Below are 12,234 nucleotides of genomic sequence, written 5' to 3'. Positions count from 1 at the left end.
TACTAGAGGTAATCTGAGGAAATTCTTTTTGTGTAGTCAGACTTTTAGAATCAACAAATGCTTTTAGCAAATTGGCAAAGTTTTCACGAATACTTTATAAAATAATCACTCAATATAGATTTTGATGAGACCTTGAGTTACAATCCTCGATTTTGGAAATACATGACCATCAAAAGCTGGGACCTTTTGAAATACATGACTAGCGTAAGCTGGAACCTTTGAAATACATGACCAGCAGAAGCTGGAACCTTTTTTGAAAATATATGACCAGCAAAAGCTGGAACCTTTGAAATACCTGACCAACGAGTGTTGGATCTTTTGGGAAATACACGACTAGTTATAAAAACTGGGTTTTAATAAAAAAGGGTTCTGAAGGTTTTGAAAATAATCAAAATTGGGAGATTATAACCCGAGGGTTGAGAAAATGGTGAAATTTTTGAAAACATTGTACCTAGAGGTCGGAGAATTGATAAATTTGAGAAATTTGGAGATATGAAAGTTTTGTAAATGATAGATTTTGAGAGATTGAACCCCGAAGGTTTGGTAATGAGAGAATGGAGAAATCGCAACCTGAAGGTTTGATTTAGGGAATAGGTTGATTTTGGGAGCTCGACAATTGTGAGCTAGGACCTTTTGAAATACATGACCAGCGAGAGCTGGGTCTTTTGGAAATACACAACCAAAAGCTGAGTCCTTTTTGGGGATGCATGACCAGCAAAGCTGGAACGTTTGAAATGCGTGACCAACGAAAAGTTGGAACGTTTGAAATACCTGACCAGCGAAAAGCTGGAACGTTTGAAATACATGACCAATGAGTGTTGGATCTTTTCTTTTTGAAAATATCTGACCAGCAAAAGCTGGAACGTTTGAAATACATGACCAGCGAAATGCTGGAACGTTTGAAATACATGCCCAACGAGTGTTGGATCTTTTGAAATACCTGACCAGCAAAAGCTGGGACGTTTGAAATGCCTGACCAACGAAAAGCTGGAACGTTTGAAATACATAACCAACGAGTGTTGGATCTGACCAGCAAAAAGCTGGAACGTTTGAAATACCTGACCAGCAAGAGGCTGGAACGTTTGAAATACATGCCCAACGAGTGTTGGATCTTTTGAAATACCTGACCAGCAGAAGCTGGGACGTTTGAAATACCTGACCAGCGAGAAGCTAAAACGTTTGAAATATATGACCAACGAGTGTTGGATCTGACCAACAAAAGCTGGAACGTTTGAAATACATGACCAGCAAGAAGCTGGAACGTTTGAAATACATGCCCAACGAGTGTTGGATCTTTTGAAATACCTGACCAGCAGAAGCTGGGACATTTGAAATACCTGACCAGCGAGAAGCTGGAACGTTTGAAATATATGACCAACGAGTGTTGGATCTTTTCGGAAATACCTGACCAGTAAAAACTGGGACGTTTGAAATACCTGACCAGTAAAAACTGGGACGTTTGAAATACATCAGCTTTTGGGAGATTTTAAATCAGAACTTGAATTTTATAGAAGAAAGGATTTTGATCAAAAGATTGAATGTAGAAATTTATTGGTGCGAGGGTCGGATCCTCCAAATGAGCCCAATGTATGATTGGAGATTTTGGGAAATACCCTAGTGCGAGGACTGGGTTGTAAAGATGAGCTAAACAAAGTGAAATTTTCAGAGAATAAAGATTCTTTGGTAAAATTTAATGGACCATCATAGTTTAATTGCATGTGGTCGACTTTCAGGATTTTGTCCCCTTGTTCTGAACAGGGAAATAAAAAAGAGAATACCTCATTGACAGGAGGCATCAGGTTTATCCCTTAACCTGAAGGGGTACATTTTAAAGATAAAGGTAGATGAAAATTTTAATAAGATTGAAAAATTTGTTAAAACTTGACAGAGATGAGCAATAGCTTCAAGAAAATTTGCTCAAACCAAAAGTAAATCAAATGAAATGAAAATAAAGATCACAAGATCAAATGAGAATTAACAAAATTTGAGAAAAAGAGCTTTCGTCTAATCTTGCCTGCATATGATGAAGAAAATGATTATAGATCAATAAAATGCCCCAGTATCATGGAGAGGAATGTAAGAATTGATAGAAGATCATTATTTTATTGAAAATGGCTTTTTGAAGAGTACAAAGGTTTTAGAATGAACATTTCAGGTGTAAAACTTCTTCAGATGCAGAGCGTTGATAGGGTCTGGCATTTCCACTCCGTCTGCATTGATTAAACGCTATGAATTGCGAGGCAGTGCTTCCTTAACCACATAAGGGCCTTCCCAATTGGGTGACCACTTGCCCCGTGGTCGATGCTTGAGATGAGTTGTCGATCTGAGCACCAAATTGTTAACTCGAAATTTTCTCTCAATGACGGACTTGGCATAGTGTCGAGCTATCCTCTGCTGATAAGCTTGAGCGTGCTCTGCTGCTTTGAGCCTCTTTTCATCCAGTAAATCCAGCTGCACCAATCTCTGCTGCTGATACTGATCGAGTGACAATTCTATAAGAGAAGCAAATTTGAGGGTGAGCTTCTGGATATGGAGAGGCAATACCACTTCAGTTCCGTAAACAAGTTCTGAAGGAGTGGCATTAGTGGGAGTCCGAATGGTGGTCCGATATGCCCAAAGTGCGTCATGAATTTTCTCATGCCAATCTCGACCTGTCTTCACAGTCCTTTTCAGAATACGGATCAAGATCTTATTGGTAGCCTCTGCTTGGCCGTTCCCTTGAGGCTAATAGGGAGATGAGAAATGATGGGAAATTCTGAATTTAGAACAGAAGGTTTTCATTCTCTCATTTTTAAAGTGGGTTCCATTGTCTGAAACGATGTCATGTGGTATGCCGAAGCGACAAAGAATGTTCTTGTGAATAAAAGAAACCACATGGCGGCCTTCTACTGTGCGTAGAGTAACAACTTCAACCCATTTCGTGAAATACTCTGTCGCAGCCAGAAAGTATTTGTGGTCGTTGGAAGCAGAAGGAGTAATCGAGCCGACGACGTCAAAAGCCCACATAGAAAATGGCCAAGGAGAAATAACTGATTGCAGATATGTGGCCGGAGCATGAATATAAGGCGCGTGCAATTGGCACTTGACGCATTTCCTCACAAATCGATGACAGTCTTGCTGCATGGTATTCCAGTAGTACCCTGCTCGGACGATCTGCTTGACGAGAGTTTGATAGCCGACGTGGCCACCACAAATCCCTTCATGTGCCTCTTGGATAATTTCCATAGCCTCTTCTTTGTCTAAGCATCTTGAATACTCAGAACTGAACCCACGACGGTAGAGGATATTGGCAAGAATGAAATATCGGGTAGACATACGCTGAATTGCACGTTGCTCCCTTTTTGGCATCTCTGGTGGAAATTCACTAGTCTCAATGAAATTTTTGATGTTTTGATACCAAGGCTTCTCCTTTTGATCGACTTGGTTTACTTGCATAGTCGAAGCGAAAGCAGGCTGCTCAAGTCTGCCGACTTCAAAAGAACGACATGATTCACTGCCTTTAAAGGATAAAATGGAGCCCAGACTGGCTAAACCATCGGCTATCTGATTATGCTCTCTTCTGATATGACTGAGCTGAAATTCTTCAAAGCTGTCCACGAGAGTTAGGACGATCTTCTGATAGGGAATTAATTTGGGATCTTTCACTTGCCATTCAGTGTTAACTTGACTGACAACAAGTAGTGAATCGCCAAAAGCATGCACTCTCTTGACATTGAAATTTTGTAGAATTTTGAGGCCTTATATTAGAGCTTCATACTCGGCCATGTTATGAGTGCATTGGAAACCAAGCTTGAGGGAATAAGGGATCATTTCTTTTTCTGGAGTGATTAGCAAAACTCCAATCCCTATGCCAGACATATTTTTAGAGCCATCGAAGAACATATTCCAAACTGGGGGTTATTGGATATTATAGATGTGCTCATCAGGAAAGTCATCCTCTACTTTAATTTCTTCCGTCAAAGGGAAATCTGCCAACTGATCTGCGATCGCTTGGCCTTTAATCGACTTTTGAGAAACATACTCTAAGTCATATTGCATTAGGAGGACCTGCCACTTTGCAATCCGTCCAGTGAGAAATGGTTGTTCCAAAATGTATCTGAGAGGATTAAGCTTCGATAGGAACTTGATTTCAGAAGCTAACAAGTAATGTCTCAATTTCTGGCACATCCAAACCAGAGCTAGACAAGTTTTCTCCATCTGAGAATACTTCTTTTCATAATCAATGAAAGTTTTGCTCGCGTAGTAGATGGCGTGCTCTATCAGGCTGCCTTCTTCATACTGCGCGAGAAATCCACCACAGACATTCTGATTGACAGAAATATATAGTAGGAGAGGCTTCCCCAACTTGGGCGGCTTCAAAATTAGCGGATTAAGGAGATATTGCTTGATGCGCTCAAACGAGAGCTGACATTCTGATCCCCATTCAAATTTAACTCCTTTTCTTAGTAAATGGTTGAAAGGCTCGCATCTCATGGTCAAATTAGAGATGAATTTGCGAATAGACAGAATACGCCCTTGAAGGCTTCGCAGTTCCCTGAGATTAGTTGGAGGCGGCATGTCAATAATGGCTTTTGCCTTGGCCGGATCCACCTCGATCCCTTTCTTGCTGATAATGAAGTCGAGTAATTTGCCAGACTCAACTCCAAAAACACATTTCTGAGGATTAAGTCTTAATTTGTAAAGAATAAGTCTTTCAAAAACTCGACTAAGAGCATCGAGATGATCTTCTTCTTCTTTAGACTTAACCAGAATGTCATCCACATATGCATCCATATTTTTGTGCATTTGATCGTGGAAAATAACGGCCATCGCTCTTTGATAGGTTGCCCCGGCATTTTTAAGCCCAAATGGCATGACTGTATAGCAGAAAGTTCCCCATGGGGTAGTAAATGAAGTCTTTGACTGATCACGAACGGCCAGCTTGATCTGATTATAGCCTGAATATCCGTCCATGAAGGAAAACATGGCATGACCTGCCGTGCTGTCGATCAACCGATCAATATTAGGAAGTGGATAATCATCTTTCGGGGTAGCTTTATTGAGATTCCTGAAATCAATGCAGATCCGAACTTTTCCATTCTTTTTAGGGACTGCCACGATGTTTGCTAACCAATCTGGATAATCAATGGCCCAAATGAAGCCTGCTTTTAACAAATCTTCAAGTCCTTCCTTAACTTGCTGCTCAATTCGAGGGTCTAATTTCCTCAATTTCTGTTTGATTGGTCTGGCTTCTGGTTTCAACTTGAGTCGATGCTCAACTAGCTTGATATCCAATCCTGGCATATCTTCATAAGTCCAGGCAAATACTTCTTGATGCTTTTCGAGGAATTGGATGAGTCTAGCTTTTTCAATTTCGCTTAGACTCGACCCGATTTTGAGAATTTTCGGATCATCTTCTGACCCAATGTTGATATCCTCAGTGGGATCCTGAACCAAAGATGAGGGTTCATCCTGCTTCTGAATGTGAGCAAATTCTGGCAATTCCTGAATGGTGGAATCAAATTCGGCCGGCTCTTCGGGCTGTTCTGCTGCCTGACTGACCTCTGCTCTGTCTTTCATCTCAGAAAATCTTGCCAATTTTAGATATTTGGGATTGATAATGAATCTTGTCATTGATTGAGGAGTTAATAGTCCTGAAAATGTAAGAAAGGTTGTTTAAGAGAAAGTATGAGCCAAATCAAATTTTTGTATAAAGCAAAGAACAATGACATAGACAAAGTATAAGAAGGAAATGATAGATGCCTGAATATGAAGAAAAAGCTTGATCTTTCATTGATTGAAGTAAAGTATTTACAAGACTCTGACAAAAGATGGGATTGTATTGTCCCTACAAGATTTAAACAAAGAAATGAGAACAGAAAAGCAGGAAAAACTAAGGCATCATCTCTTCATTGGCTTCCTCTGACAAAAACTGTCCTTTTGCTGGAATCCTGGCCGGTGAACCCCACCCTGAACTGTCTGCATGCTGAACTGGAATGATGGGCTCTATCATGCCGTCTTCATTTTCCCCCATGCCTCGGAATGACTGATATCCATGTTTGATCAGCAGATCGAATCCCTTTCTTGCTTTAGAAAACTGAGGAAATAAGGGATGATCTTTGAAGGAGGTGTAATTAATGCGTTCTCCTAACTTGAAGAAACAAGGTCCCTGCCATTGGACCGTGGCTACAACATTCTCTTCGTCCATGACATCTTTTAATTTCAGCATCTCTAGGCTGTCGCTAAGATTGATCTCATCTGCCTCCCGGATGCTGGGAATATCTGCTGTAAATGTTGGACGAGGAATCATAGGCTGTGGCAGCCTTTCTTCAGGGTCTTTGCCCAAAACGGTAGTAATCATTCCACCCTTGGACCACTTGATGCACTGGTGGAGAGTTGATGGAACGGCATTGGCATTGTGGATCCATGTTCGTCCCAACAGAAGATTGTAAGTCGGTGGCACATTGACGACATGGAATAGCACCGTATGCACTGAGTAGTTGATGAAAATTTCTCAAAAGATTTTGCCTTTGGCAGTCTGCCCGTGATTGTCAAAACCGTAGATGGTGATGGGATCAGGCACATATTCTTCCTCTTTCAATCTCAGTGCTTTCGCTGTCATCTCTGGGCAAATATTGAGGCTGCTGCCTCCATCAATGAGCACATGCGGGACAGTCATGCCCCGGGTCCTGACTACGATGTATAATGCATTGTTGTGGAATGAATGAGGCTTTGGCAAGTCCTCATCTGAAAAGGTAATAGGCGCGTTGGTCATCGCTTGATTTATAATCTGCGCCATGTCTTCGGGCGTGGTGCCCGGCTTCACCTTGATCTTCCTCAGTAGATCATCCAACTTTTCTTGATGCTTGGGAGAATCATGAGTTAATTCGAAAATGGAAATGTTGAAGAGTGCTGTAATTGGCTTCTGAAAATCATCAGCCCGTTCTTTTGCTGCTTTAGAGTTTTCTGCCTTCTCTGTGCAGGCCTCTTTCTTGAGAAAACTTCTTGGAAAAATTGTAATTCTTTCATTCTCGACTGATACACTTACTTGGTCAAGAAGTGAGAAGATATCCATTTTCTGAGATACAGGCTGATCCTGATGTAGAACCATTACCTGATGCTAGAGTTTTAGCTCTTCACTAGAGCATGGATGTATATGATTCTGTGGGAGGAAAGAGTATTCTGAGATGGTTGATGCTGAATGCTTCGGGAATGGAGCAGATAAAATCTCCATTTTGCCCTCCTCTTCATCTTCTACGAGGATGCTTTTGTCGATACAGTCCTGGACCAAATGCTTCAAGACGAAGCAGTGCTCTGTATCATGTCCCATGGCTCTATGAAATTTGCAGTATTGCTCTCTATACTTCCCCATGAATACTGGAGGGTCTGCAATTTTGGGCAATCTCACCATCCCGTGGGACAACAGGTATTCCAGTACTTTCTCCAGAGGCTGGTCCAAAGGAGTGAACTTTCTATCCTTGCTCCAATTGATGTGTTTAGTTTTTTCTTGAAAGTCCTCTTTTTGTTGAGGACCGGTTGGGAGAGACTTGTCATTGTTTTTGAAGAACTTCCCCTTTCTGTCTCTATTCTGTTCAGGCCTCATGCCATTGCCGCTGTCATTCTTACTGCTACTGCCCTGATTGTCTTCGGGGATATCAGCTGAGTAGGTAAAATGAGCCTTTTTCTTTGGGTCCAGGATGTTCTTGGCCGAAGAAACACCTTCATACATCTCATTCTCTACCCCCATTTTGAGCCATTCTGCTCGCTCTGTTAGTTCGATGAAGGATTTGGAGGGATATGGGAAAAGGAGACTTTTTAGAGGCTGACAAAAATTGTTTAGGATGACTTGAAGGGCATGCTCCTCAGAAATGGGATTCCTTATCTTAATGCAAATGCTTCTCCACTTATGGATGAAATCCCTGGCCTTCTCATTGGGCTCCTGTTTGAGGTTGCACAAGTGGTTTAGGGTAGGTAGGGCTTCCGTGTTGAACAGGAAACGTTCAACAAACATATTAACAACTTTGTCAAAATCCCTCAATTCGATGGGATTGACATGTTCGGCGTACCACTTGGCCGCTATCCCATCCAGGCTGCGGGGAAAACATAGAAAAAGGGCGCGGTTATCTTCACTGAACCGGGCACATTCTGCGAAGAACATTGCCAAATGAGCTTTTGGATCGCCGGTTCCATCAAACTTGATGAATTTCCGGGGGAGGTTCTCCAGATCCTTGTCCCCTTCTAAGCCGAGATAATTCTAAATTAAATTAAGTTAACAAACGATTATGACTAACCAATTAAACTAAAAATACATAGACTAAACTTACTAATCATGCTGGAAATGAAACCAAAACAAAAATCAAGCTATGACTAATTACACATCAAATACGTTAACAATGAATCTAAAAAGAAACTACCTACAGAAAATTAAATAAAAAATGACTTGAACAAACACTATATGAAAGCTACAATAAACTAAAATCTAAAACATATGAAACGAATCCCTCTAAGCAAGATCTACATTATACTATGCTACTTTTGAACGTTTAAAACTAAGACACACTAAGATTAAGTTACGCCTATGCTGGGAATTGAAATAACACAGAAAATGCTAAATTAACAACCTAAGATAATCGGCTAACCTAAATACAAAACAGAAATTCAGAAATGACAAAATATATTACATGATTAAGACTAACTATAAACGATAACTAAAACACATTACCAATTTATCAAAATACATTCTACACCTACAGCCGACTGGACATTCTATCTAAAAAAACAGGAAAAAACAGCAATCGACATTCACTTTTATCAAAATCTAAAAACGTCAAAACAGCAAGTGACATATGCACCGCTCATAAAATCCTAAACTTAATCAACACAAGATATACGAAACTGGACACACTGGAAAAACGTAGACATTTTGTATACAGCAAGTCAAAAACACACGCACACCCAACTATACCCAACATTGGATTAAAAATCAAACAAGTAAATGACCCAAACACCTAAACATTCTACGTGCTGGCCTTTGCACGAACAAAAGCTATACTAGGGCTGACAAAAATACAGAAAAACGCAGCACACATAACTCACACACATGATAGGTTTTAACTAGAAGAAAAGATAGAAGAAGACCTACCTCAAGGGCGATCCGAAGACTGAGGGGAAGAAGAGAAGAGCGGACTTTGCTTGACTCCATGCCACGAGGAACCTCGTTGATGCTTTCTAACATCTCTTTGCTGTACTTTTACAGGGATCCACAGGTGGTGGTGTTTCGGGATGAGGAAGAAAAAGAAGAAGTGGTGAAGATGCGTAGAGGGCCGTACGGAGGTAGAGACGACCGGCCATGGAGAAATAGACTGCACCCCTACCATGGCTAGAACATTCCAATGCTGCAAATACCTGCAAAAGACAACCTCAATGATTAGTTTCAGCAAGGGGAGAAGAAAGACAAGATGTGAAAAAAAAAGAATGGAAGAAGAGGGTGGCGTCTCCATTGAAGATGGTCTCCATGGATGAGGAAGAAGGTGGATGAGAGGGGCGGCTTAGGTGAAGGTGGAGTTGAGCTAGAATCGTGCCCCTAGGGCACGAAAATCAAAGCAAAGACAGGTCTGGAATGGGCGCCCCCCTCTTTTGACGATTTTGGCTATTTGGGCATTTTTACCAAAACAGTGTTAAAATAAAAATAATTCCTAGGCGCCTCTTTCTGCAAGGGGTTTTTAGAAAATAGTTTTGCAAAACTTAAATGGGCTGGATCTGGGTTGAAACAATGTATTTTGACCCAAATCCAAGATCCAAATGGGCGTCTGGATCCAAATCTCTCAAATCGGCTCCGAGGTTTGACCCGTTACACTGTAAATGCCATAATTCATTCGTTTTAAGTCCGATTTCGATGAAATTTGAACCAGAGCTCCCTAACATTATTATGCACCTAAGTGTATGCTTTAAACCTATAGATGATGCATTTATGCAGTGAAAACATGTTAATAAAATGTATAATTTATGCATCATTAGGGAGCTGAAAGAAGATGGATGGGTCGAGCAATGGATCAAGAAAAGAAAGTGGATGCAAGAAGTATTGAAGAAGAGGGAAGGATCGGGCACTACCCACCAGTCCCCTGTGTGCTTCCCTTTTAAAGGGGAAGAGGAGGGTTCTGGAAACGGAGAGGTTGTTGGGCATCGAGGGTTGAGGATGAACGGGGACTGATCGCAGGGATGGAAAGCGAAGAAGGGTTAATGGCTGCGATGAGCCGAAGAGGGAAATTGGGTGGCTGATGAGGGTTGGAGATGAAGGTTGTACATGAAGGGTTCGGGCGAGAGAGGAAGAAGGAGCATGCGAGGCTATTGGTGATGAGGGGTTTGAGATGAAGGTTGCACATGGAGGGTTCGAGCGAGAGAGGGAGAAGCCCAGAGAGAGCTCTCGAGAGGGTTCTTGAAAACTCCAGATTTTTCGTTAAAAGTTTTTACAAAAAGACGAACTTAAAGATTGTCAAAAAGGCCAGTTTTTCCCAAAAGTTTTTGCAAAAAACCGAGTTTAGTTAGAAGATTTTTTTTTTCAAAAAAAGAGTTTTTCAAAAAGCAATTTTTGTTTCTCTTCTATTTTTATTATTATTATTATTATTTTATTCTTTTTTTTTCATTTTCTATTTTTTCTTTTTTTTTTAGAATAAAATCCTAAAATCAAAGATTTAAATTTTTTTTTTGTATTTTTGAGAAATATTTACAAAAGAAGGTTTTTCTGAGGATTCAGGGCTATTTTAGGAAAATTTCTTCAGAAAAATGAGCTTGGGCCCAAGTTTTGAGAAATTATTTGAGTTTTAAACCTCGAATCGAGGAATATAACGTGATGGGTCCAAACGGATACCGGACGAACTGTCCGAGCTATTTAAAAAGTTATTTTGGTAATTTTGAGAATTTGATTTAAAAATTAGACAACGAAGCTCAGATTTGGATTTTTTATCTGAATCCGGATCCGAAATTGAGTCAGATAAAAATTGAATTTAATTTCAGTAAAGCTTGAGAAATAAAATGGAATTTAGATTTAAAGGTGACTCAATTACTCAGAAAATGGGGTCAGGGGCAAAAAAAGAAAATATTTAAAAGATTTTGAAAAATTTGAGGTGTTCACAGATGCCCCTCTTTGTTACTAAGCCGGTTGAAAGCCAAGCTTAGTGGCAAAGAAAACACTCCAGATTTTGAAAAATGCCCCAGTTTAGCAAACTTGAACTGGGTGTGGAAGAATTATTTTGAGAACATGATTTCATGCTTAAAACCTTATCCTGAATGGTTTTTGGGGAGACGAAAACCTCAAAAATGATATGACTGAATAATAGAGGATGAGGAAATCGTGATGGGACTTTGAGCAAAGGTCCTGAAAATGGTGAAAAATAAGAATTTTGATCAAGTCTCATGGGTGAGACAAGATCAACCTTTTGGAATAAGTCAGGTTTAGCCCTTAACCTGGGTGGGACGAAGATATATCAAGATAATTTGGGATGGGGAAAGGAACATAAGCAGACCTTGATGGGACATTTTTGAGAGAAATGCCTCGTGAGATGAAACTCAAGTATGATCCCTTCCTGGATGGATACACAGAGCATGGATTCCTCGATGGGAAGAACTATGATGGGACTGGAGAGAAACACCCCTCGTTAAAATGAGGAACCTCGTTGGAACGAGATTTAGGTTTAACCAAAACCTGAAAAAGGAAGATATCTTGTGGAACGAGGTTCGGGCTTAACCCTTGTCCTGAAGGGACGTCCATACAGGATCCTCGAACGAGGAGGCCGTGATGGGACAACAAAATGCATCGCCAAAGCGAGATTCAGGTTTTACCCTTGACCTGATTGGGGGGAAATCGCACGAAGTCCTCAAATGAAGAAACCATGGTGGCACTAGAAAGGATATCTAGTCGAAACGAGATTCAGGTTTAACCTTAACCTGAATGGAAGGTACCTCACAAAGTGAGGTTCAGGCTTAACCCTTAACCTGAAAGGGGAGACCATACGGAATCCTCGGATGAAGAGCCCATGATGGGACCTTCGGAATTTGGACGAACAAATCCGAAAGGGGTTTGCGAGAAGAGAAAAACAAAGGATTCTCTAAAGCTCGGAAAGAGGATGATCTGGGGCGTCTCATTGTTGAGACTAAATGAGCTTTCTAAAAACAAATGACCTCTCGCAGAAGGTTTGGGTGATACCTCGAGGAGCGAGGTAACAGGTTCAATCCTTAGTCTGAATGGATACAGGATCC

This window comes from Nuphar pumila, chromosome 12 (genome assembly GCF_984573655.1).
Source record: "Nuphar pumila chromosome 12, dmNupPumi1.hap1.1, whole genome shotgun sequence".
In the NCBI taxonomy this organism is placed as follows: Eukaryota; Viridiplantae; Streptophyta; class Magnoliopsida; order Nymphaeales; family Nymphaeaceae; genus Nuphar; species Nuphar pumila.
Note: the sequence above shows the minus strand (reverse complement) of the source record.